General features: G+C 44.3%; 1 long non-coding RNA gene across 1 annotated transcript; it reads right to left on the bottom strand.

The window, feature by feature from the left end:
* Positions 1 to 12,599: 12,599 nt before the first annotated feature.
* Positions 12,600 to 18,856, bottom strand: LOC144608792 (uncharacterized). The gene is made up of 3 exons (XR_013549237.1): positions 18,816 to 18,856; positions 15,759 to 15,845; positions 12,600 to 12,696 (listed from the first exon to the last, which is right to left on the bottom strand). It is a non-coding gene; the product is annotated as an uncharacterized LOC144608792 (long non-coding RNA).
* Positions 18,857 to 25,145: the final 6,289 nt, after the last annotated feature.

The raw sequence follows: 25,145 nt of genomic DNA, 5'->3' as shown, positions 1-25,145 counted from the left end.
ATTGGTGCAATTTAACTCTGCTCCATGCTGTTAGCCATTTTATAAGCAATGTCAGGAAAGCTGTCCACGATATTCAATACCTTAAAAGATAAGAAGAATATGGTATGATATGGAACTTTATTTGTCACGTGTACTGAGGTACAGTGAAATTCAATTTTGTATACAGTTCAGTACAAGTATCACTATACATAAGCACATCAGATACATATTAGATAAGCATCTCAGATACAGCACAAGTGTACAGCAGTCGTACACTGAGACAGTACACAGAGTCGCCAGATTTGGCACCATTTTCAATCCCAGTTGTTATAAGGACGGGGCATAGAACATTTCCCTTTGGCCCACCGTGTTTGAGTTTAGTTTATTGCCACGTGTACAGTGAAAAGATTTTGTCGCGTGCTAAACAGTCCGCGGAAAGACGAATCATGTTTAGTGCAAGATAGAGTAGTACAGTAGTCTGATCAAAGATAGTCCGAGGATCTCCAGTGAGGTACATAGCAGTTCAGGTCTGCTCTCTACTTGCTGGTAGGATGGTTCAGTTAGCTCCTGATAGCAGCTGGGAAATAACTGCTAATTTAAGAAATTTAGAAGGATGAGAGGGGATCTTATCGAAACGTATAAGATTATTAAGGGGTTGGACACGTTAGAGGCAGGAAACATGTTCCCAATGTTGGGGGAGTCCAGAACATGGGGTCACAGTTTAAGAATAAGGGGTAGGCCATTCAGAATGGAGATGAGGAAAAGCTTTTTCAGTCAGAGAGTTGTGAATCTGTGGAATTCTCTGCCTCAGAAGGCAGTGGAGGCCAATTCTCTGAATGCATTCAAGAGAGAGCTAGATAGAGCTCTTAAGGATAGCGGAGTCAGGGGGTATGGGGAGAAGGCAGGAATGGGGTACTGATTGAGAATGATTAGCCATGATCACATTGAATGGCGGTGCTGGCTCGAAGGGCCGAATGGCCTCATCCTGCACCTATTGTCTATTGTCTATTGTCTATTGCCTATTGAAACTGTCCCTGAGTCTGGAGGTGTGCGTTTCCCGTTTGCCAGATGGGAGAGGGGAGAAGAGGGAGTGGCCAGGTTGTGGCACATTTTTGATCATGCTGCTGGCCTTGCCGAGGTAGCGTGAGGTATAAATGGAGTCAATGGAAGGGAGGTTGGTTTGTGTGATGGTCTGAGCTGTGTCCACAATTCTCTGCAATTACTTGCGGTCTTGGATGGAGATATTCCCAAACTTTGTGTCTGTGCCGAATAAGATAAACTAATCTTCTCTGGCGGTACATGATCCACACCTCTTCTTTCCCTACATATACATGTCCCTACCTCAAAGCCTTTTAAACACTATTGTATCTGCCTGCAGCATCACCCTTGGCAGCATGTTCCAGGCACTCTCCACCCTCTGTGTAAAAATGCCCTTCACATCCATTTCGCAAGGGCTCTCCTCAACTAACCCTGATCGTATAGAGAGAACAATCCAACAAAAGACACAAAAGTATAGAAACAAAGGACTGCAGACACTGGTCTGGAAAGACCTAAAAAACTTTTTGGAACAATTGATGAATAAGACCATACCATTGGATTCAAGGTTGTTTTTATTGGGAGATACTAAAGGAATATTACCAAGATTAATTTTAGATAAATATCAGGAAAGATTTCTCAAAATAGCAATAGCAATAGCAAAAAAATGTGTGGCGGTCACTTGGAAAGATCACAATTAAATAAGAATTGCAAGATGGTATGCAGAAATGAGTAGTTGTATCCCATTAGAAAAAGCTACTTATAATCTGAGAAATAAATATGATTTCTTTTTGAAACTTTGGAACCCATTCACTTTAAAACTAGGATTAAGAATTGGAAATATTTAATTTCAGGATTGTTTTGATACCCCTAAAAAGAATTTAATAAGAAACTAGCCGGAAGTGTTTCCTTCTTGTCTCCAGGTTTCCGTCTTTCTTTCTTTCCTTTTAAAAAAAAAATATTTTTATCTTTCTTCTTCTCCTTTTACCTCTTTTTTCTAACTGGGGGGTGGGGGGTGGGGGGAGGGGGGTTGTGGGTGGGGAGATAATACAGAACAATACAAGTATAATCGAATTTAAAATGTATAATCGAATTTATAATGTAGGTACCATCGCGTACTATGAGTTCATACATGTATTTGTTTTGTTAAAATGTAAATAAAATTAATTTAAAAAAAAATTAAAAAGTATAGAAACAAAGAACTGCAGATACTGGTCTGGACACAAAGTGCTGGAGTAACTCAGCGGGTCAGGCAGCATCTCCGGAGAAAAAGGATGGGTGACATTTCGGGTCGAGGCAGTCTGAAGAAGAGTCTCGACCCGAAACGCCACCCATTCCTTTTCTCCGCAGATGCTGCCTGACCCGCTGAGTTACTCCAGCACTCTGTGTGATGTATATGTAATGTAAATGCCAGTGCCCCCTTGAGGCCAAGAGCAGAAGCTGGCCAATGGGCTTGTGCCTTGTGCCTTGTGACTGAGGTCAGATGACCTTCTAGGGCCAATGGGCTTGACCTTCTAGAAGTTTCCTGGTGAAGGATCAGTAATAAAATCTTCTTACAAGATGTCGGGCGTATATTCATTGTGCTAGCCACAACAGGGTCCTACAGAGGACATTACACTCTGTGTCTATCAATATGACCAATTGCTCATTTTTTTAAGATTACTAGGTGCCAAAAGACACTTATCTCCCCTCTTTAGAAGATATATTTGATGAATAATATTATTGTGCTTTATATTCTATGGAAATAAACAAGAAATGTATGTTTGTGCGGGAATTGATGAACTTGAAAAAAATAAACATAATTATATTTCACAGAATGCTGGAGTAACTCAGCAGGTCAGGCAGTATCTCAGGAGAGAAGGAATGGGTGACGTTCCGGGTCGAGACCCTTCTTCAGACTGATGTCAGGGGGGGCGGGACAAAGGAAGGATATAGGTGGAGACAGGAAGATAGCGGGAGAACTGGGAAGGGGGAGGGGAAGAGAGGGACAGTGGAACGATCTAAAGTTGGAGAAGTCAATGTTCATACCGCTGGGCTGCAAGCTGCCCAAGCGAAATATGAGGTGCTGTTCCAATTCCGGTGGGCCTCACTATGGCACTGGAGGAGGCCCATTTTAATTATATATCTAAGTTGGCATTTTAAGAGCTTCTATTTACCTCCTGAATTGAAATTGGTTCTACAGATTAAACAAGGACTATTGAAAATGTAATATAATTCCACTTATTTTTTGCTTCCATTCTGATTTTAATTCTGTTTAACAGTCCTCTAAAAATGAAAAATTTAACAGGTTTCACATTTCTAGAGGATTTTAATTAAGGAAAACAACAAATGAAAATGAAAAAACCTACAGGTGCTGGAAAACATGGAAACATTTGGCAGGTTAGGCTGCATCCGTGTTGGCATTAGTTTATTAATGTAACTTGTGGCACGATATAATGAAAAGCTTTGTTTGTGTGGTATCTAGTCAGATCATACTATATTTGAGTAAAATCAAGCCATACACAAGTAGTGCAAAGATAAAAATATCAGAGAGCAGAATAGAGTGTTATCATGTTCCAGTTACAGAGAAACTATGGACAAAGATCCAAGATCCACAATGAAGTAGATTGGGACATCAGGACTACATCCTAGCTGATGTGAGGACTGGGACTGATTGGGAGTGGTCAGCGTGGTTTTGTACATGGAAAATCATGTTTTACGAATCTGATGGAGTTTTTTGAAGAAGCAGCCATAAAGGTTTGACAAGGGTACAGCCATAGGCATTGTCTATGTGGATGCCGGCAAGGCATTGGACATTGGTTCCTCATGGTAGGCTGCTCTGGTAGGTTATCATCATATCATATATATACAGCCGGAAACAGGCCTTTTCGGCCCTCCAAGTCCGTGCCGCCCAGCGATCCCCGTACATTAACACTATCCTACACCCACTAGGGACAATTTTTACATTTACCCAGCCAATTAACCTACATACCTGTATGTCTTTGGAGTGTGGGAGGAAACCGAAGATCTCGGAGAAAACCCACGCAGGTCACGGGGAGAACGTACAAACTCCTTACAGTGCCGCACCCGTAGTCAGGATCGAACCTGAGTCTCCGGCGCTGCATTCGCTGTAAAGCAGCAACTCTACCGCTGCGCTACCGTGCCGCCCTAGATCTAACCTACAACCCCAAAGGGCGGCACGGTGGCGCAGCGGTAGAGTTGCCGCCTTACAGCGAATGCAGCTTCGGAGACACAGGTTCGATCCTGACTACGGGGGCTGTCTATACGGAGTTTGTACGTTCTCCCCGTGACCTGCGTGGGTTTTCTCCGAGATCTTCGGTTTCTTCCCACACTCCAAAGACGTACAGGTTTGTAGGTTAATGGGCTGGGCTAATGTAAAAATTGTCCCTAGTGGGTGTAGGATAGTGTTAATGTACGGGGATCGCTGGGCGGCAGGGACCCAGTGGGCCGTAGGGCCTGTTTCTGCACTGTATCTCTAAAAAAAAATCTAGATCGCGTGGGATTCAGGGAGAGCTTGCCGACTGGATAGAGAATTGGCTTCATGGAAGATCGCAGAGGGTGATGGTGGACGTTTGTTTTTCAGATTGTAGGCCTGAGAGTGGTGGCATGCCTCAGGAGTCGGTGTGTGTCCATTGCTGTTTGTGGTTTATATCAACTATTTGGATGAGAAGGAACAAGGCATGATTAGTAAGTTTGCAGATCACACGAAAGAGGGTGGTGTCACACACAGCAAAGGTGGTCATCAAAAATCACAGCAGGTTCTTGATCAGTTGCACAAGTTGGCTGAGGATTGATTAGTGGACTTTAATGCAGATAAGTGTGAGATGTTGGACTTTGCCAAGTCAAACCAGCGCATGGGGAGTGTTGTGGAGCAGAGGGATCGAGGAGTGCAGATACATCGATTTCTGAAAATGGCATCACAAGTAGATACGATGGTCAAGAACGCTTTCAGTCCATTAGACTTCATCAGTTAGGGTATTGAATATAGCCAGAATATTGAAGGAAGATAACTGCAGATGTTGGTACAAATCGAAGGTATCACACATATAGCCAGAATATTGAACATCGGCGAGACCAGGCATAAACTCTTCGACCATTTTACCAAACAATTGTGCCCGGTATGCCCAAGCCAAAGGGATCTCTCAGTTGCTAGCCATTTTAATTCCCCTTCCCATTCCCATATTCACCTTCTGTCCAAGGCCGCTGCCATTGGCAGAGGGAGGGCACATGCAAAATGGAGGAACGACTCCTCACATTTTGCACCTCATAGCTTACAACCGAACATTATGAGCACTGAATTCTCAAATTTTAGATAAATACAAAATCCTCCCCCTTTCACTTGTTCCCCCCTAATCTTCCCCCTTCCCCCTGATCCATCTCTCCTCCATGCCCCACCTGCACCTATTTCTCACCCAAAAAGCCAGTCAATATCATTCATGACCCACACCACCCTGGTCGCACTCTCATCTCGCTGCTACCATCGGGAAGAAGGTACAGGAGCCCAAAAACCATGACCTCCAGGTTTAAGAACAGTTTCTTCCCAGCAAACAGCAGGCTCTTGAACACTGCACAACACTGACCTCAGCAACTGTGCTCCTCCATGGAAGATAGATACAAAGTGCAGGAGTAACTCAGTGGGTTACTCCAACACTATGTCCATCTTCAGTTCCTGCTGAGTTTTACCAGCACTTTGTGTCTATTTTCGGTATAAGTTAGCATGTCCAGTTTAGATAGCTCCTCTGTCCCTCCCTTCCCCTCCTCCTTCCCAGATCTCCCTCTATCTTCCTGTCTCCACCTATATCCTTCCTTTGTCCTGCCCCCCTGACATCAGTCTGAAGAAGGGTCTCGACCCGAAACGTCACCCATTCCTTCTCTCCCGAGATGCTGCCTGACCTGCTGAGTTACTCCAGCATTTTGTGAATAAATCGATTTGTACCAGCATCTGCAGTTATTTTCTTATGTCCAGTTCCATTCCACACATGATCTTCTAGGGACTTTGGTTGCACTAAGGATTTCGGTTTTACATTGCTATGGCTACCCAGTGTTATGGTTATGAATTTAAGGGGAGGAGAGGAGTGGAAAAGGGAGGGGGTGGGGGGGGGGGGGGGGGGGAGAGGGGAGGGAGGGAGGGGAGCTTCATTTCTGATGTCCAGATGCAGCTGGTTTATATAATTCTGGGATATGCTTACTGTGGAGAAACAGAACATCGGTGATTCCCTTTGGAACTGCTGGGCACAGCTGGATTAAATTCCTCCACTTATCTCTGCATACTCTGCATCATAGTTTTAGAAATATTTTTATTTTCACACGACAGATAAGCATCAGCAAGACTTTCAAATTAATATCTTCTCGATTTCCAATCATGGCTAAATATGCTTGACATTTAAAATCATTCCAAGCGCCGAGAACATGGTTATTTGAAATGTAATCTTATTACAGGCCACTAATCCCAAAGGCTTCATCGCGGGTATGTTATGGATGTAATCCTGTTCATTCTGAAAAACAGAATATATGTTAAAACCCTCCAGCAGACAGTGTTGCCAAAATGTAAATCTCCGTCATGTTTTCTCATCAATAGATTTATACGTAACGTTTATTAAGTTAATGTTTATTGTCCCCAGGACTTGAGGGTTCATCGAGTCATAGTCATAGTGTCATACAGGCCCTTTGGCCCAACATGTCGACCAACATGCCCCATCTACACTAGTCCCACCTGGCCATGTTTGGTCCATATCCCTATAAACCTTTCCTATCCATGTACCTGTCCAAAAATTTCTTTTAAATGCTGTTAATGTACCCGACTCAACTATCTCTGCGAAATCTGTGGAATTCCCTGCCACGGAAGGTAGTGGAGGCCAATTCACTGGATGTTTTCAAGAGAGAAAAACCTCCACAGGTGCACCATAGAAAGCATACTGTCGGGTCGCATCACGGTTTGGGAGCAGCCCTGCCCAAGAGTGCAGGAAATTGCAAAGTTAAAGATGTCGCCCACTCCATCGCACAGACTGGACTGCCCACCATTGTCTCCGCCAACTCTTCAACACTGTCTTGGTAAAGCAGCCAACATAATTGAAGACTTGTCCCACCCCAGCCATTTCTTCTCCTCCCTGGGTTCTGTCTGACAGAAAGTACGGTGGGCGGCACGGTGGCGCAGCGGTAGAGTTGCTGCCTTACAGCGAATGCAGCGCCGGAGACGCAGGTTCGATCCTGACTACGGGCACCGTCTGTACGGAGTTTGTACGTTCTCCCCGTGACCTGCGTGGGTTTTCTCAGAGATCTTCGGTTTCCTCCCGCACTCCAAAGACGTGCAGGTATGTAGGTTAATTGACTGGGTAAATGTAAAAAATGTCCCTAGTGTGTGTAGGATAGTGTTAATGTGCGGGGATCGCTGGGCGGCGCGGACCCGGTGGGCCGAAGGGCCTGTTTCCGCGCTGTATCTCTAAATCTAAATCTAAATCTAAAGTACAGAAGCTTGAAACTATGCACCACCACACTCAAAAAAAGGATATTTCCCTTTTTTATCCGGCTTCTGATCGCTTCTTCCAAAAGATAGGCTTCTATCCGATTCACCTCTACCCCATTGAGGACATTGGCCTTTATTTATGGAACTGGTGCACTACAATATTGAGAACTATATTCTGGCACTCTGTATCTTCCCCTTTGCTTTATCAGCCAGAACATTATGACCACTGACAGGTGAAGTGAATAACATTCATTATCTTGTTATAATGGCACCTATCAAGGGGTGGGATATATTAGGCAGCAAGTGAACAGTCAGTTCTTGAAGTTGATGTGTTGGACGCAGGAGAAGTGGGCAGGAGTAAAGACCTGAGCGACTTTGACAAAGGCCAAATTGTTATGGCCAGACGACTGGGTCAGAGCATCTCTGAAACGGCAAGGCTTGTGGGGTGCTCCCAGTCAGCAGTGGTGAGTACCTACCGACAGTGGTCCAAGGAGTGACAAACCACAAACCGGCGACAGGGTGTTGGGCGCCCAAGGCTCATCGATGCGCGAGGGCAACGAAGGGTATCCCGTCTGGTCCGAACCGACAGAAGGTCTATTGTGGCACAAGTCGCAGAAAATTTTAATGGTGGTCACGGGAGGAATGTGTCACAATACACAGTGCATCGCACCCTGCTGCATATGGGGCTGCACACAGAGGACCAACAGCATATTAGGCAGGTGGTCATAATGTTTTGGCTCATCAGGTCATAATGTTTTGGCTGATCGGTGTATATTGTACTTGAGTACGACTTGATTGTATTTATGTATAGTGTTATCTGATTCATTTGGATAGCATGCAATACAAAGCTTTCTTCACTGTACCTCGGTACACGTGACAATAATAATCCTAAAGCTACCTAAACCGAAGCCTGATCTATTGAGTTTCTCCAGACTTTGAATTTTGCTCAAACTGTGTGCAAGTGTTAATATGCACCGTACAAAAGATAGACACAAAATGGTAGAGTAAAGCAGTGGGACAGGCAGCACCTCTGGAGAGAAGGATTGGGTGACGTTTTGGGTCGAGACCCTTCTTCAGACTGACGTCAGGGAGATAGATAGATAAAGGAAGTGTGAAAACATGGCAAAGGGAATGGAGATCAAGGAAAATGGAGAATACATTATTGTTAGCTGGGAGAAGCTAACAACAAATGGACCTTTACATTATTGCACATTGGCGATATTTACTGCGTTCAATTTTGGTTTTCCAGAGACATGGATTTTTGGCCTTCCGGAACCAAGTGTGAATATCGCGAAGCAAATCTTCACCTTAGCTCTCTTATGATTAATGCGGAAAGCAAAAGAGTGAGAAATGAGAGCTTAATTCATGGATAATGAATGCTGTACATTTTAAAGCAGTGATTATGAGAATGGTTTCCAAATGTAACAATGCACTCTCTTCCCCTGGGTGATAAAGAGATAACGAGGATTCATTGCTGGCTGAGAACAGAATTAAAAACCTTCCTTAATCTCAGATTGCAACCGTGATGATATGAAACATCATCAGATTGATCCACATCCCTGAAAGTACTTAATCAAGACAACAGAAGTGTTGTGGATATCAGCTCATAACTGCAACGAGTGAATAATGAAATCATAATAATCTAGGTTTTAAACCCCTATTAACTAAATCACATAAATCTATGCTGACTAGACTCACTCTGCACTTTTAGATTAACAGCCTTAACAGTCGTATAGCTGTTATTAAAGAGAAGATAACCGAGCGAGCACAATGCTCAAAAAATTCAATTACTTACTTTTTGAGCTAACATGCTTGTCACCGGTTCGAGATTTCATGAATTTGGAAAGCTTAATGAAATGAGCAGTTTTGGGTGGAAGGCATTTATTTTAATAAAAGCCAAAAGGTTGCATCGCTGTGGGAGAGGCTATGGTTGTTCTGGCCAGTGATATTTTGGTGGACAAAAAGGTGCAGATCAATTAAAAATTAAGCTACCTACACCAACAATTTTTTTCCCATCAATATACTACTTTGATTTTGTGATCAATCAACTTTTAATTTAATAAGCTAATAACTAAAAACTATAAAATCAATGTATGTTAAAAATTAAACATATTATTAAAATTAAATATATCATTATTACACTAAAACATTTATGTGTCGTATCGCCAGAACTTTTAAAAGATATGCGACACCTTACCCAGCATGTTTCTTGATGATTAAAGGTGTCGAAGGCTATGGGGAGAAGGCAGGAGGATGGGGATGAGAGGGAAAGATAGATCGTGCATGATTGAATTGCGGAGTGGACTCGATGGATCTAATGACCACATTCAGCTCCAATGACATGAATTTATGGACGCACCATCACAAAAAAACCCACTGGTTCCAGCACAGAGCAGGCACAAACTAAATGGGCTGAACGGTCTCCTATCTGGCTCAGACATTGCTGCGATTTCAAGAAGGGGAACAGGAGGGTGAGATTTGTGATGCCCCTTACGAGGTGTTGACGGTTACTCAGGAAAAAACAAAGAGCTTGGGAAAAGGACATAGCTGGCCTTTTGTTAATTGATGGTGCCCAGGTTGATGCGTTGTGTTCCAATTGACCAATCCACTTGGCCATAGTCTGGTTCTGAGTAAAGCAATTGATTATTAACATGACCCTAAGCCGACGAACCATGGTCTCCATGGAGACAGAAGTGCAGGTGCATAGTTTTCTGAAAATGGCATCACAAGTGGATACGATGGTCAACAAGGCTTTTGTCCATTAGGCTTCAGAGTATTGAATGTAGCCAGAATATTGAACATCGGCAAGACCAAGCGTAGACTCATCGACCATTTGACGGAACAATTGTGCTCGATACACCAAAGCCTAAGGGACCTCTCGGTTGCTAACCATTTTAATTCACCTTCCCATTGCCCTCCCTAAGCATTAACCTTGACCGGCAAAAAACATTCAACAGAGTTGGATCTCAGAACTAAGAAAAGAAAGGAAAATAGCATTTGTTTTGTGGAAGATGTGTGACAGAGTTATCCTCGGGCTAATATTGGATGCATCAAAGTTAGGAATTTTGGATTTAAAGTAAGAAATATATTAGCGTAGGATCAAGAGGGAAGAGTCTACAGTGTTTACTTATCATGTACACTGCCAATGGAACAATGAAATTCTTACTTGCTGCAGTTTAACTTAAATACAATTACACCGAGGTACATATGTAAACATGAATAATACAATAATTTAATTCTAGGTAACCATAATAGTGCAAAATCAAAATTAGTAGTGGTACAGTCCAGAGAAGGTCATAGTTGGTTAGGCCAGTGATATGCAGTGTTTAAGAGCATGATGTTTGGTGGGAAGAAGCTGTTACTGAACCTGGAGGTCATGGTTTTCAAGCTCCTGTACCTGATGGTAGCAGTGAGATGAGAGCGTGGCCAGGGTGGTGTGGGTCTTTGATGTTACAGGCGTTTGTGGCAATGCCTGTAGATCGCTTTGATGATGCCGAGATCTGTACCTGTGATGGGCCGGGCGGGGAGTGTCTACCAATGAGACAAATATAAGCATATGTTTTCAGAAAACTTATATGAACTACAATAATTTAGAGCCAATGTTTTAATTTTAAAGGGGCATCATGTGTGAAATGGCAAATTATAAAACAAAGGAGGAAAGATGACCATCATGACTAGTCTGTATTCCTTCTCTCTATATCCCATTCCTTCTCTCCTGAGATGCTGCCTGACCTGCTGAGTTACTCCAGCATTTTGTGAATAAATACCTTCGAATCATGACTAGTCTGAATAGTTGAAATAAGATTGCTGAACGATACATTAGAGGTTACGTAGACTCAATGGTTAATGCATCCAAAGACTGGAGAAATGAACAAAGAAAATAAATCATATTCTTGATCAAAGAAACAAAAAAACTGCAGATGCTGGTTAATGCACAAAAAGGACACAAAGTGCTGGAGTATCTCAGCAGGTTATGCAGCATCTCTGGAGAACATGGATAGGTGACATTTCAAGTCGAGACCCTTCTTCAGACAAAAGAAGGGTCCCGACCAGAAATGTCACCTTTCCATGTTCTCCAGAGATGCTGCCTGACCTGCTGAGATACTCCAGCACTTTGTGTCCTTTTTTTTGCAAATCAAATGCTTGAATAATAACCAACATGGTACAGTGAAGATTGCACCAGGCTGCTCAAACAGTATTACAAAGGGAAAAATTAATGATACCAATCTGAAGTAAACTAAAAATATTGCAAATAATCAGTGGATCTGACAGAATATGTAGAGGGAGATAGCATTAACATTCCAGGTCATTTAGAATAAAGAGCATAATTTTCTAGCGAGATCAAATGTTGATTACTGAATGCTACCCTGGCAACTGAGATATACGATATGCAGACAACAAACAAATTCTGAAAACAAAGTTTAAAAAAAGAAAAATCCGGTTAATTAATGATGCAGGTATGAGGGGCATGGAAAGATTGTGCATATTTTTAAATATGCACATGGTTTTTCATAATCATAATCATTATCGTACTCCTACTTTATTAGCCAACATACGAGGAATTTGATTTGCCATGCAGTCATACCAATAAAGAGCAACAAGACACCCAAATAAATTGTTAACATGAACATCCACCACAGCAACTCCCCCACATTCCTCAATGTGATGGAAGGCAAAGAAATTGGATGTGAGACTTTCAGCCCAACTTGTCCATGCCACTTCTAAGCCAGTCCCACTTGCCTGCACCTGATGGATATCTCTCTAAACCTTTCCTTTTCCATGTACCTATCCAAACGTCTTTTAAATCTTGTTATCGCATCTGCCCCAACCACATCCTCTTGACTTTAGACTTTAGTGATACAGCGGGTAAACGGGCCCTGGGCCCCCCCTAAGTCCGTGTTGACCAGTGGTCACCCCATACACCAGCACTACCCGCTGGCTCGAAGGGCCGAATGGCCTCCTCCTGCACCTATTGTCTATTGACACACTGGGGACAATTTACAATTTTACCAAAGTCAATTAACCTTCAAACATGTATGTCTTTGGGGTATGGGATGAAACCAGAGCACCCAGAGAAAACCCACGCAATCACAGAGAGAACTTACAAAATCCATACAGACAGCACCCATAGTCAGGATCAAGCCTGGGTCTCTGGCGCTGTAAGGCAGCAACTCTACTGCTGTGCCACCCCTGGCAGTTCATTCCATAGACCAACCACTCTGTGAAAAAAAAATGCCCCATTAGGTTCTTATTAAATCGTTCCCCTCTCACCTTAAACCTATGTCCTCTAATTCTTGATTCCTCTCCCCTGGGAAAATGACTCTGGACATTCACCCTACTTGATCCCCCTACCTTGTGAAGAAGACTCTGTGTGTTCACCCTATCTATTCCCCTCATGATTTAATACATCTCAAGAGAGAAGAGTGTTTTACTGTCAGACTGTACGTCCAAAAAAGAACATGGAGATTCTTACTTGCAGCAGAATATTTAAACATAGTAGAATCATAGAAAGTCACAGGGTCATTGAGTCTTAAAGCATGGAAACAAGTCCTTCATCGCAACTTGCCCAGACCGGCCAAGATCCCCCATCTACACTCGCCCCACCTGCCTGTGCTTGGCCCATATCTGTCTAAAAATGTCCTATCCATGTTCCTGTCTAAGTGCCCCTCACCTGAATCTGAAATAGCTGACACTCGATCCTGAGCCAGATAGAATTCGTTCAGTCTCCTGGCAGGCTGCATGCACTCTAAGAAGGAGGAACAAGTGAGCGATCCACACATTCCTCCTCCTCTCAAGGGTTCAAAGTAGCAATCTCTGAATTCTTGGTAAATTCACAACATCATAATTCCCGCACGAAGGGTCACAACTTGAATGTCACCCTGACTTTCTGGAATCTGCTAATCGATTGCACATCCATTTTCTTTTTTTTTCTCCTCCTTCCTGATTGCCTACGTTTGCAGTTATTATTTTTGCCGTGGAGCTTTTTGTGGTCGGCCAGCTGTCTCCCAGGACCTCAGTGAAATGGATGATTCTGCCAGGTTTGCAGAGCAGTTCATTAGTCACGTCCCCCATTCGGGTGGACGCGGTACATTGTCTACTGCCAGCGATATCACCTCCTGCGCCTACAACAACCCTGCAGCAAGGCAACGTATGGTTGCTGTCAACTGAACAGCCACAGGCGAAACACTGAATGTCACTGGGGGCCTCCAAATCAGCTGCGATTAATTGGCAGAGTTCAGTCATGATTTCCCAGCTGAGCTTGAGTCTCTTTAGTCTGTGCTTCTTTGAGATGCTCGTACAATTTATCTCGGATCAGTGACCTTTTCTCACGACCATGTGCTGGGTCCTTACCTCCTCCCTCTCCCTCCTTTACCAGACCCATATTTCCCTTCTCACCTCCCGCCCATTCAATGGAAAAGAGGACCTTAAATTGGTACCAGTAATAACACGGGTAAAAATTACTGCTGAGCTTTGGTTGACCTGTTTAGTTCCGTTTGGAGATACGGCGTGGGAACAGGCCCTTCGGCCCAACCAAGTCCATCAATCACCTCGTCACACTAGTTCTATGTTCTCATCCACTCCCTACACACAAGGGACACATACACAGAGGGCCAATATACCTACAAACCAGCACGTCTCTGTGATGTTGGAGGAAACCGGAGCATCTGGAGGAAACCCAAGTAGTCACAGGGAGAATTTGCAAACTCCACACAGACAGTATCTGTAGTTAGAATCGAACCCGAGTCTTTTTCGTTGTAAGGCAGTAGCTCTACCAGCTGTGCCACTGTGTCCTCCTGTTATAACAATGAATGACAAATACAACTGGGTCTTACAACTCTAAAGTCCGTATCTCCACAAAAAACCCAGAGCAATATTGCAATTAAAAATATTGATACTGTATCTTATTGAAGACACAAGAAACTGCAGATGCAGGAATCTTGAGCACAACGCAAAGTCCTCAGGAACTCAGCAAGTCAGGCACCATCTGAGGAGGGATTGAACAGATGACTTTTTGGGTCAGGACCCAATCCTTCAGATTGAATGGAATTTGGGGGGAGAAAGTTGTAAATGAGTGGTGGAGCAAAGCCTGGCAAGTGATAGGTGGATATTTATTCACAAAATGCTGGAGTAACTCAGCGGGTCAGGCAGCATCTCGGGAGAGAAGGAATGGGTGACGTTTCGGGTCGAGACCCTTCTTCAGACTGATAGGTGAACATGGGCGAGAGTGGGGAGTGAGTGGCAGATGGGTGGAGTGAGTGACAAAGGCTAGAGGTGAAAGGGAGACAAAAGGGTGTCAGATGAGGAGAGAAGAGGACGTGTGAAACTAATTGCTCTGCGTGTGTTTGAAGAACTAAAACGTCACCTACCCGTGTTCGCCAGAGATGGGTCCTGACCCGCTGCGTTACTCCAGCACTTTGTATCTTTTCCTTGTAAACCAGCGCCTGCAGTCCCTTGGGTCTGCTCTGTGTGTGAACTTGCTGTGTGCAAACCTAAATACCACGCTCACGCACTCTTTCTCTGCTCCCTTTGCCAGCTGAGATGGAGAGGCGGCTTCCATTTGAAGTGTCCCGCAATTTGTCTGTCCACACATTCTGCCTGATTTGCTGACTGTTACCTCCACCTTCTGCTTTTATTGCAGATTTCCATCATCAGTGTTTTTCATCTTCATTCACTCAGCATCAGGTATCTTAACGATCCTTCCAAAAGCTGGAGTACTGTCCGATTCACCCTCACCCCTTTGTGGGCATTGTACTTTGTTCATGGAACTGACGCGCTACCGTGCTGCGAGCTTTATTCTCCACTCTGTACCTTCCCCTTTGCTCACTCTATTGTGCTAGAGTTTGGCCCAATTGGGGAAGTCCAGAACAAGGGGTCACAGTTTAAGGATAAGGGGGAAGTCTTTTAGGACCAAGATGAGAAAGTTTTATTTCACACAGAGAGTGGTGAATCTGTGGAATTCTCTGCCACAGAAGGTAGTTGAGGCCAGTTCATTGGCTATATTTAAGAGGGAGTTAGATGTGGCCCTTGTGGCTAAGGGGATCAGGGGGTATGGAGAGAAGGCAGGTACAGGATACTGAGTTGGATGATCAGCCATGATCATATTGAATGGCGGTGCAGGCTCGAAGGGCCGAATGACCTACTCCTGCACCTATTTTCTATGTTTCTATGTTTCTATAATTGCATTCATGTATAGTATTATCTGATCTGTTTGCATAGCATGTAAAATGAAGCTTCTCACTGTACCTCAGTGCATGGTAAATCTAAACCTATATTTGCTGACCTGAAATCATGAAAGGCATAATATATCACTTTGCTTTTTGTCCTTTTATTCATCCCTCCTGGAGCTTTGTAAACCTCATTGAACCATCTAAAGGTAAATTAAACAGAAACATGGTTAGTTTTAACTGTTTAATAATTTGATAATTATTAACTATTATATAGTTATTAGCTATTAAGCTGTTAATAATTCTGTTTCATTTATTAACTGGTAACCAGTTAATAAATGGTTAACTGGAAACAAGGAGCTAACATTAAGGACAACGATCTATCTAAACTGCTTTAACAAAGTGCTTTAAATGTAGAGAAGATATTTTACCGACACGGTGGCGCAGCGGTAGAGTTGCTGCCTTACAGCACCAGTGACCTGGGTCCAATCCTGACTATGGGTGCTGTTTGTACGGAGTTTGTGCGTTCTCCCCGTGACCAGATAGGTTTTATCTGGGTGCTCCGGTTTCCTCCAAAGAAGTACAGCTTTATAGGCTAATTGGCTTGGTAAAATTGTAAATTATCCCTGGTGTGTGTAGGATAGTGTTAGTGTGCGGGGATTGCTGGTCGGCGCGGGTTCGAAGGGCTGAAGGGCCTGTTTCCGCGCTGTATCACTTAACTAAACTGCACTAAATATTCGTCATGAACAGTAGGGAGGAAACTGTAGATGCTGATTTACAAAAAATATATATATCACAAAGTGCTGGAGTAACGGCACGGTGGCGCAGCGGTAGAGTTGCCGCCTTACAGCGAATGCAGCGCCGGAGACTCAGATTCGATCCTGACTACGGGCACCGTCTGTACGGAGTTTGTACGTTCTCCCCGTGACCTGCGTGGGCTTTCTCCGAGATATTCGGTTTCCTCCCACACTCCAAAGACGTACATGTATGTAGGTTAATTGGCTGGGCAAATGTTAAAAAAATTGCCCCTAGTGTGTGTAGGATAGTGTTAATGTGCGGGGATCGCTGGGCGGTGCGGACCCGGTGGGCCGAAGGGCCTGTTTCCGCGCTGTATCTCTAAATCTAAAAAAAATCTAAAAAAACCTCAGCAGGTCAGGAAGCATCTGTGGAGAACATGGATGGGTGACGTTTCGTGTGGAGACCCTTCTCCAAACAGTAGGTAACCTGCCTCGCCAAGTAAACTAACCTTTGTACGATGCTCTTGCCTACCTGATGGCTCCCTCAAGCCAAAATTCTCCTGAAAATCGCTGCCTTTCCCCATTACACTCTCTCAGCGTTGTCTGCTGAGAGATGAGTCGATCGCAATGAGTGATCTCCAGAACCCTACTGGGGCATTTGTATCTGGAATGTGAGGGTAGATTAAGTTTTCTCCCTCACTGAGCAAGGCAATATTGTTCAGGCTGATTCATTTCACGATCAAGGTAATGGCACAATTGTTAATTCTTGCCTTCAGTAAATGCTATTAAGTAACACAAATTACAGTGATGAGTGGAAAAGTAAATAAATTATACCTTATGGGAGAAAAGTAAAATATACTTGGATTGTCAGCGGGATGGTTATTAACCTTGTTTTCTGATTTATAAAAATATTTTTTCATGCTGATTCAATATTACCTCTCAGCAGAGAATGTGCTGAGAAATTATGATTTGTCATCTGACTCTGGTCTATCAACCCATTACCACATATCCCAGCAGCTTCAGCATCAGTAACAATGATTGAAGAAGCTCATGGGAAGAAGCAAATAGGGAAGGCACAATGTTCTGCTAGACTGCACTGGTAGTCGAGAAGTGTTCAAAGGCAGGAGAGGCTCTGGAGAGGAAGCACTGAAGAATATGCCAGGGCTTTGAGATTACAGATCATTCACGAGTTCATAAATTCATAAGTTGTCGGGCCAGAATGAGGCCATTCGGCCCACCAAGCCTACTCCACCATTCAACCATGGCTGATCAATCTTTCCTTCTCAACCCCATTCTCCTGCCTTCTCTCCATAACCCCTGACACCCTTGCTAATCAAGAACCTATCAATCTCCACCTTAAAAAATATCCATTGACTTGGCCCCCACGGCCTTCTGTGGCAATGAATTCCACAGATTCACCACCCTCTGACCAAATAAATTCCTCCTCATCTCCTTTCTAGAAGGAACGTCCTTTTATTCTGAGGCTATGGCTCCTGGTCCTAGACTCTCCCACTAGTGGAAACATCCTCTCCACATCCACTCAATCCAGGCCTTTCACTATTCAATAAGTTTCAACGTGGTCCCCCCTCATCCTTCTAAACTCCAGCGAGTACAGGCCCAGTGCCGTCAAATGCTCATCATACGTTAACCCACTCATCTCAGGCGTAGAGCAATACTGCACATGAACAGGTCTTTCACCCCACAATGTCTGTGCCGAACATGATGCCAAGACCATCAATGACCAAACATAACCCATATCCCCCCCACATCCAGATGGGAAAAGAGTAATGAAGAGGGTCACTGACCTCTTGAAAAGGAATAGTTTAGTTTAGTTCAGAGTCATAGATTTTAGATTTTAGATTTAGAGATAGAGCGCAGAAACAGGCCCTTCGGCCCACCGGGTCCGCGCCGCCCAGCGATCCCCGCACATTAACACTATCCTACACCCACTAGGGACGATTTTTTAAAAACATTTGCCCAGCCAATTAACCTACAAACCTGTACGTCTTTGGAGTGTGGGAGGAAACCGAAGATCTCGGAGAAAACCCACGCAGGTCACGGGGAGAACGTACAAACTCCGTACAGACGGCGCCCATAGTCAGGATCGAACCTGTGTCTCCGGCGCTGCATTCGCTGTAAGGCAGCAACTCTACCGCTGGCCACCGTGCCGCCCATAGACTCGTAGAGCATGGAAACAGGCCCTTCGGCCCAGCTCACGCATGCCAACCAATGTGCAAATCTACACTAGTCCTACTTGCCTGTGTTTGGCCCATATCCCCCTAAAGCTTTCCCATGTATGTACCTGTCCAAATGTCTTTTAAATGTTGTGATAATTTCTGCTTCAACTACCTTCTCTGCAAGCTCATTGCATACACCCACCACTCTCTGTGTGAAAAAGTTGCCCCTCGGATTACTGTTCAATCTTTCCCCTCTCACCTTAAAGTTCTGATTGAAAGGTTCTGACTGTCCACTCTGTCTATGCATGGTCCTTGTTTGGGTTGCTAGCAGACCAGAAGATACTGTACGATCTGCTTCCTGCTGTGATGGTGGTCCCAGTCCTTGTAGCAGAGTCCCTGTTGACCAAGAACCTGATGGTTCTCCAGAGATGTTGCCTGGCCTACTGAGTACTCCAGCACTTAAATATCTTTAATTACATCAGTACAGAAAAAAATTGTATTCTACGGGAGATAAAATCAGAGTTATTGAAGCAAAAAATAATATGTTTACAATTTAACTTCTGTGCCACAGACATTAAAAATAAAGTTCATTAGAAACTGTAGCAATTTCTGCCTCCAATTGTGCATTTAATCTTGAGTTCATTTATAAGAAAGTTTAATTAGAAAGTACTGTTAAAGTCTCATTTTTATGCAGCCTCAAGGGAGAATGATTTGGTACCACATAACTAATAGGCACTTCATCCTCATTCAGTGCACTGATTAGAACAGGGACAGATTCAGACACTCAACGCAAGGGAGAAAAATAACTTTGTTTGCAAATTCTCTTTCCTTGTGAAATGGGGAAAGAGATTTTCTTCCTCCATGTCAGAGCAACCTGCTACATGAAGTCTTCTGCCATTAACACCAGCACCCTGAATCACACCAGGGTAGATGGAGTGAAAAGCCAGCATACCTCCAGATCGGTTGGATGTTGCACTTCCCATCGATTATTACCACAGAACGCACGCACGGGGTCATGAGTACAACCTTGCACAAGGAGGGAGAAGCACTGGTGGGAAATGGCACGCGCACTAGTCTGTTGGCGACATCTCGAGCCTCCTTCAGTATCACTGATTTGCCACAGCTTTCACGCCTGAGGTTTGTAAACAGAACGGTGCAGAAAGAGCTAACGTCATTTGCTATAAAGACAAATAAGAATCAAGGCCCAAAAAACTGCTGAACATCTATTCTTGCTCCCAGTCTTCACCACATCACAAACTATCAGAGCTGATGTGCTTCACCAGATGTTCCATTTCCCTCTTGGAGGTCCCGCGGAGAACATGGAGGATAGGGTATCTGCAGCCTTCAGGTGCTGTCTGTGCACAACTGAGGCAGATGGGCAGGACATAGATGCTTGCAGGCTATCAGAGCATGCAGGTGGGAGGGGAAACGCAACGAACAAAATGTCAGGCCGCCAAACTGGCAGGAAAATGATGCACCAAATGGCACGGTGGCACAGTGGTAGAGTTGCTGCCTTACAGCGAATGCAGCGCCGGAGACTCAGGTTCGATCCTGACTACGGGCGCCGTTTGTACGGAGTTTGTACGTTCTCCCCATGACCTGCGTGGGTTTTCTCCGAGATCTTCGGTTTCCTCCCACACTCCAAAGACGTACAGGTATGTAGGTCAATTGGCTGGGCATATGTAAAAAAAATTGTCCCTTGTGTGTGTAGGATAGTGTTAATGTGTGGGGATCGCTGGGCGGCGCGGACCCGGTGGGCCAAAGGGCCTGTTTCCGCGCTGTATCTCTAAATCTAAATCTAAATCTAAAGTACAGAAGCTTGAAACCATGCACCACCACACTCAAAAAAAGGTTATTTCTCTTTTTTATCCGGCTTCTGAACGCCTGTTTCCGCGCTATATCTAAATCTAAAAAAATCTAAAATCTAACCTCAAAACCTGAACGCTGCACAACACTAAACTATGAACTAAGGAATGTGTTGGAAGGAACTGCAGATGCTGCTTTACACCAAAGATAGACACAATAATGCTGGAGTAACTCAGTGGGACAGGCAGCATCTCCGGAGAGAAGAAATGTTTTTGGTTGCTCGAACAGTTTCAGGTTTGTTCTACACTAGTGTTGTTTTATTGAAGATTTGTTTATTTTGATTATCTGGTTATTGTTTTGACAAGCATGTTATTTAGAAGGATGAGGGGGGATCTTATTGAAACGTATAAGATAATTAGGGGATTGGACACATTAGAGGCAGGAAACATGTTCCAAATGTTGGGGGAGTCCAGAACAAGGGGCCACAGTTTAAGAATAAGGGGTAGGCCATTTAGAACGGAGATGAGGAAGAACTTTTTCAGTCAGAGAGTGGTGAAGGTGTGGAATTCTCTGCCTCAGAAGGCAGTGGAGGCCAGTTCGTTGGATGCTTTCGAGAGAGCTGGATAGAGCTCTTAAGGATAGCGGAGTGAGGGGGTATGGGGAGAAGGCAGAAACGGGGTACTGATTGAGAGTGATCAGCCATGATCGCATTGAATGGCGGTGCTGGCTCGAAGGGCTGAATGGCCTACTCCTGCACCTATTGTCTATTGTCTATTGTCTATTGTTATGTTGCTGCAAGTTATAATTTCATTATTCCGTTAGTGGTGCGTATGGCAATTAAACACTCTGGACTCTTGACCTGCTGAATTTATAAAAGTGGCGTATGTTTCCGATTCTCTCTCCACAGATGCTGTCTGAACTGCCAAGTTTCACTGGCAATGTTTAATTTCTCTTTTGGTCAGCAGAAACTTATTGCCAGAGATTTGAGAAAGAAACTTTAAAGGAGATGCGTGGGGCACTTACTTTTGCACAGAGATTGGTGAGTGCCTGGAATGCACTGCCAGGAGTGGTGGTGGTGGCAGAGTACATATTTATTGTTTAGGAAAATACTGCTGGTGCTGATTTAAATCGAAGGTAGACACAAAATGCTGGACTAACTTAGCGGGTCAGGCAGCATCCCAGGAGAGAAGGAATGGGTGACGTTTCGGGTCGAGACCTTTCTTCAGACTGATCGAGTGGGTGACGTTTCGGGTCGAGACCCTGCTACATACTGATCAGGTCTGAAGAAGGGTCTCGACCCGAAACGTCGCCCATTCCTTCTCTCCTGGGATGCTGCCTGACACACTGAGTTACTCCAGCATTTTGTGTCTACATATTTATTGTTTATCATATCACCTGGTTTCCTTTGTCATCTCCTTGTGGTCTTGATTGTGTGAGTCATACAGTCATAGGGTCATAGAGCATGTCATAAGTTATAGGAGCAGGATTAGGCCATTTGGCCCATTGTCTACTCCGCCATTCAATCTTGGCTGATCTATCTTTCCCTCTTAACCCCTTTCTGCCTTCTCCCTGTAATCCCTGATGCTCTTACTAAACAAGAACCTGTCAATCGCCGCCTTAAAAATACCCGTTGACTTGGCTTCCACTGCCATCTGTGGCAATGATTTCCATGATGACTAAGATGTCCCATCTACACTAGTCCCACCTGCCTGCATTTGACCCATATCACTCTAAAGTGCGGCACGGTGGCGCAGCGGTAGAGTTGCTGCCTTACAGCGAATGCAGCGCCAGAGACTCAAGTTCGATCCTGACTACGGGCACCGTCTGTACGGAGTTTGTACGTTCTCCCCGTGACCTGCGTGGGTTTTCTCCGAGATCTTCGGTTTCCTCCCACACTCCAAAGACGTTCAGGCATGTAGGTTAATTGGCTGGGGAAATGTAAAAAAAATTGTCCCTTGTGTGTGTATGATAGTGTTAGTGTGCGGGGATCGCTGGGCGGCGCGGACCCGGTGGGCCGAAGGGCCTATTTCCGTGCTGTATCTCTGAATCTAAATCTAAAAATCTAAACCTTTCCTATCCATGTACCTGTCCAAATGACTTTTTTAATGTTATTATTGTACCTGCCTTAACTATCTCCTCTGACAGATAGTTTCATATACCCACCATCCTCTGAGGGAAAGGTTGCCCCTCAGATTCCAATTAAATCTTCCCCCTCTCACCTTAAACCTATGTCCTCTGGTTTTTGACTCCCCTACGCTTGTTAAAGGACTCTGTGCATTCACCCTATTGATGGATAGGTGACATTTTGAGTTGGGATCCTGAAGAAGGGTCCTGACCTGAAAATTCACCTATCCATTTTCTCCAGGGATGTTGCCTGACCTTCTGAGTTCCTCCAGCACTTTTGTGTCTATCTTTGGTTAAGAAACGGTATCTGCTGTTCCCTCTCACTATAACCATATAACCATATAACCATATAACAACTACAGCACGGAAACAGGCCCGTTCGGCCCTACCAGTCCACGCCGACCACTCTCTCTGACCTAGTCTCATCTACCTGCTCTCAGACCATAACCCACCAATCCCCTCTCATCCATATACCTATCCAATTTACTCTTAAATAATAAAATCGAGCCTGCCTCCACCACTTCCACCGGAAGCCCATTCCATACAGCCACCACCCTCTGAGTAAAGAAATTACCCCTCATGTTACCCCTAAACTTTTGTCCCTCAATTCTAAAGTTATGTCCACTTGTTGGAATCTTCCCCACTCTCAAGGGGAAAAGCCTACCCACGTCAACTCTGTCCGTCCCTCTTAAAATTTAAAAAACCTCTATCAAGTCCCCCCTCAACCTTCTACGCTCCAAAGAATAAAGACCCAACCTGTTCAACCTCTCTCTGTAGCTTAAGTGCTGAAACCCAGGCAACATTCTAGTAAATCTCCTCTGTAAGCTCTCCATTTTGTCGACATCCTTCCTATAATTTGGCGACCAGAACTGCACTACCCCTTCTTCAGACTGATGTTTGAAGGTCTCGACCCGAATTGTCGTTTGCCCCTCTCTCTGTCCAAGGATGCCGCCTGGCCCGTTGAGTTCCTCCTGGCAGCGCCTCAGTTTGTGCAGTGCTGCTTGTGCACTGTGTTGGAATATGTGTGCGTGCGTGAGAGCCAAGGAAAGGCACATGAATCCGTAACCCTCTGACTCAAACTCTCTATCATGCCAGCCCGCATTTCTGCATGAAAAACTGACTTCTATTTTCCAATATTCAGCACAAAATCCATAAAAGTAATTTAACATTTCCTACATTATAATCTATTTTATTAACGGATGAGTGCAGAGCTCACTGTTTTGCAAGCACGAAATTAGAGTCACTCGCGTGATGCTTATCAATGAGGAGATTTTTTTGTGCTCCAGAGTTTTAAATCTATCGGGAGAATTTCGCTGATGCGCGGTCCGTTATGGAGATGGTGGACAAGGATCATCAACTGTGGGGACAGGGCTGATGCAAGGCCAAGTTCAGTTTGGAAAAAGTGACATTATTACCAAATTAGGGGGAATTCAGTGTAAATGGTTCAGTGTTTGGACAGCTAAGAGACCCTCGGAGGGCCCATAACTAGAGTTGAAAAGCAAAATGGATTGGCACTACTCTGAGGAAGACCACAGGTATCCAGGCCAATGTTGATCCCTTAACAAATATCAGAAGGAAATGTAGTTGTTTGATCATTATGTTTTTTTTATGCGAACCTACGATACACAGTTTGGCAAGTGAGTAGAAGAATAGACAATAGACAATAGTCAATAGGTGCCGGAGTAGGCCAATCGGCCCTTCGAGCCAGTACCGCCATTCAATGTGATCATGGCTGATCATTCTCAATCAGTACCCCGTCCCTGCCTTCTCCCCATACCCCCTGATTCTGCTATCCTTAAGAGCTCTATCTGGCTCTCTCTTGAATGCATTCAGAGAATTGGCCTCCACTGCCTTCTGAGGCAGAGAATTCCACAGATTCACAACTCTCTAACTGAAAAGGTTTTTCCTCATCTCCGTTCTAAATGGCCTACCCCTTATTCTTAAACTGTGGCCCCTGGTTCTGGACTCCCCCAACATTGGGAACATGTTTCCTGCCTCTAACGTGTCCAACCCCTTAATAATCTTATACGTTTCGATAAGATCCCCTCTCATCTAAATTCCAGTGTATACAAGCCTAGTCGCTCCAGTCTTTCAACATATGACAGTCCCGCCATTCCGGGAATTAACCTAGTAAACCTACGCTGCACGTCCTCAATAGCAAGAATATCCTTCCTCAAATTTGGAGACCAAAACTGCACACAGTACTCCAGGTGTGGTCTCACTAGGGCCCGGTACAACTGCAGAAGGACCTCTTTGCTCCTATACTCAACTCCTCTTGTTATGAAGGCCATCATTCCATTGGCTTTCTTCACTACCTGCTGTACCTGCATGCTTCCTTTCAGTGACTGATGCACTGGGACACCCAGATCTCGTTGTACGTCCCCTTTTCCTAACTTGACACCATTCAGATAATACTCTGCCTTCCTATTCTTACCACCAAAGTGGATAACCTCACACTTATCCACATTAAACTGCATCTGCCATGCATCCGCCCACTCACACAACCTGTCCAAGTCACCCTGCAACCTCATAGCATCTTCCTCACAGTTCATTTTGAAGGATGAGTTGATTCTGGAAAAATTACCCTGAATGAAAGGAAAGACTGCAAATGTCTTTGAAGAAGAAGGAAGGAATTTTATGGATTGGAAAAGATCATATT

The sequence above is a fragment of the Rhinoraja longicauda genome, chromosome 32 (assembly GCF_053455715.1).
Source record: "Rhinoraja longicauda isolate Sanriku21f chromosome 32, sRhiLon1.1, whole genome shotgun sequence".
In the NCBI taxonomy this organism is placed as follows: domain Eukaryota; kingdom Metazoa; phylum Chordata; class Chondrichthyes; order Rajiformes; family Arhynchobatidae; genus Rhinoraja; species Rhinoraja longicauda.
Note: the sequence above shows the minus strand (reverse complement) of the source record. Positions and strands in the feature narration are given on the sequence as shown.